Source organism: Myotis brandtii, unplaced genomic scaffold (assembly GCF_000412655.1).
Source record: "Myotis brandtii unplaced genomic scaffold, ASM41265v1 scaffold1213, whole genome shotgun sequence".
Taxonomy (NCBI): domain Eukaryota; kingdom Metazoa; phylum Chordata; class Mammalia; order Chiroptera; family Vespertilionidae; genus Myotis; species Myotis brandtii.
The window spans coordinates 848,206-851,148 of record NW_005354228.1 but is presented as its reverse complement, the minus strand read 5'-3'; the positions used below and the strand labels follow the sequence as shown (position 1 = coordinate 851,148).

The 2,943-nt window shown below is 41.3% G+C and overlaps 1 long non-coding RNA gene across 1 annotated transcript in view; it reads right to left on the bottom strand.

The window, feature by feature from the left end:
• Window positions 1–1,411: 1,411 nt before the first annotated feature.
• The window catches only part of LOC106724728, a 4,411-nt gene continuing 2,879 nt past the window's right edge, over window positions 1,412–2,943 (bottom strand). Inside the window, exon 3 of the long non-coding RNA XR_001360565.1 lies at window positions 1,412–1,537. This is a non-coding gene — a long non-coding RNA (uncharacterized LOC106724728). The remainder of the gene's footprint in view (window positions 1,538–2,943) is intronic.

Sequence of the window (2,943 nt, the reverse complement as noted above, 5' to 3'; positions counted from 1 at the left end):
GGCAGTCTGTTCAATGTTGCTCTGCCTCTGTATCTATTTCTGTTCATCAGTTTATAATGGTCTTAATTATCCATAAATGAGTGAGATCATGTGGTATTTTTCTTTCATTGACTGGCTTATTTCACTTAGCATAATTGGTAAGTCTTTTTAATATGTTTTTATTGATATATAGAAAGAGAGGAAGAGAGAGGGAGAGAGATAGAAACATCAGTGATGAAAGAGAATCATTGATTGGCTGCCTCCTACACATCCCCAATGGGGATGAAGCCCACAACCCAGGTATGTGTCCTTGACTGGAATCAAACCGGGACCCTTCAGTAGGAAGGCCAATGCTCTATCCACTGAGCAACTGGCTAGGGCTGATTTGGTAACTCTTAATGAGGACAGCACACATCAGGGATAAAGACAAACCATTGAGCTGAGAACAGAAATATCAACATAGGCACAATCTCCTAATTTTCTCATCTTTGGTGTACATTAGTTGGTTAATGGGCTTGAACCAGGATATCTACACAGGCAAAACAAAGTGGATAATTGAGCAATTATCTGATGAATCTAAACACTAAAAAAAGTGACTTTGTTTAATTAAGATTTTGTTCTAAACTGCTGGAGCATCTTTCTTTGGGGAAAAGTTGTGGTGCCAGAAGCAGAGGTAGGTATGTATTTGTGTTTCCTTATTGATGCTAATTATCCGAGCATAATGACCGCTCAAAAGAAGCTGCATCACAACTGCTCAGGAGGAGCTGCGCGCGCAGATGGGCAGGAGGGGACTGCATGCTGCACCCACCCCAGCGGCCGCGGGGAGGCTGGGGCAGGCCAGAGTGGAGACACAACACACAGGAGGGCCTGCCCCCACCCCAGCGGACACAATGCTGCAGCCGGCCAGTGCTACATGGGTCAGGCATAGGTCCTGGCCCCCCACGGGGTGCCTTCTCACAGGGCAGGAGGCGGGGCGCCTCCTTGCGAGATATCAATCGAGCGCTGGGCCTCTACTTTTATAGATTTTCTTTTGTTCATGGTACACAGTGGTTATTTAAATAGTTGAAAAGGTCAATTGCCAGGGCTGACTGACAGACCCTAAACGACGATGAACAGATTGCTCTGACACGTATTTCTGTGAAAGAGAGGCTAAGGCACTACTTGGCTACCACCACCAAGTAGCCTCCTTTGGCTTTTATTGTCATAACAGCTTGAACTAAAATTAACCTTTAGACACAATCAGCAGGGTAAGCATCCTTGAGAAAGCACATGCGTCCTTTAAGCAAGACTAAACAAAGATTCCAGTAAAACACCCGGGGGTCAGACTTGTTTGGAAAAGTCAAGAAAGGGCCTGCCACCTTCGGCAAGGTCCCCTCAGAGGCCCCTGACCTTTCGGAGCATCCTCCTTACAGACTTTCCAACCAAGTCCTGCGCTTCCCCACATCTTCCCCCTTTTTGTTTTGCTGGCTGCAGAAGACAGAGGGAGGCGGTGAACTTTCTGCTTTGGAAGGTCGGGGTCTGTGAAGTGTGTTCCCTGCTCGAGTTCTGATTTTGTAGACTATAAGAAAAACAAAGAGAATTACAATGACAACAAGGGTTAGTCTAATTAAGAAGACAGGGTGCTTACAAGCATTAAATTTTGCCTTCTAGCAAGGTGTAGGGACAGGATCATACAGAGGAAGGGGCTAGGATGAGGAATGTAGCTATGTGCAGGCCTGGGGTCTGTAGACATCAGCTATTGTCAAGCAATGATGTTGACAAGATGATGTTGACTCCAGGTGTGTCGGTCTATGTTTATCGGTTCTGATTGCAGGATTCACAGCTGAGTCATCTCCCTAATTACTTCGCACAGGCCTTGAAAGGAAAACTTAACTGCCTATTTACAAATAAGAGAAACTTAACCTCCTATTCACATATAAGAATATGTGTTGTAAGATTTAAAATAATATGATTACTTTTCAGATTAATTTAGGTGCTCTATTAGATTTATTATTCAGTATATTTATAATTCCTTTTAAGATTTCTCTTTATAAACATTCTATGACCTTTATAAACATTCTTATAACTTTCATAATAAACACATAACTTTCACAAATTATTTCTACTCTAATTTCCTTTCTTCCTGTCATATTCCTTTCTTTATATCCCTTCTTACAATTTTTACTTCCTCAACTTTAGTTCTTTTTTACTTGTACAGACCCTTTGTAACTTATACATTCCTTTTACAACTTACACATACCTTCTGCAATTTATATATACCTTCTGTAGCTTATACACATCCTTTTGTAACTTACACATACCCTTTTAGTTTATCTACTTTGCCTTTTTCCCCTTTATTTCTATACCTTCTATTACATGAAAACTATAAATTCCTTCTAATTAGTTTTGATTAAAGGTTAGTTCTACACAGGTTCCTCTATTCCCAGCTTCAGACCAGGTGGAGTGGTAAGAAGTATGTCTCAGAGTCTCTCTCTCCTCTAGTTGGCCTATCGTCCATGCTCTGCTCATGTCTAACTGCCTACTACATCCCCCTCTAGGATCTTGGCTCTGAATTTTTTTAGGAAAAGAGGACGCTGGGTTTCTTCTATAATTATTTCCTACTGAGGCAGGTCAGAGGTTTCTCTCAGAGCCAAGAGATCCTTGCTCTCTGTCAGAGGGATGATGAGGACTGGACATAGAAGGAGGTGGCAATGGTGCCTAGAGGTGGTATTGCCTAGGTGTAAGTAGGGCTTGTAATCTGGTGGAGACAAACTGTGTTATAAAATTTAGTATTATTAGGCAAAAGTTAGAACAGTTTCTAATAATCTCCTGTTGAAACAATTGTTCTCCCTAAAATTTTTATTAAAGACTAATTTACTCACTGTATTAAATCTAGTTATAATTTGGCCTGATTATTTGTATGAACACAACAAGAATAAGAGTTGCTTACATAGACTATTAAAAAATATATGCCTTGCTGCCTGG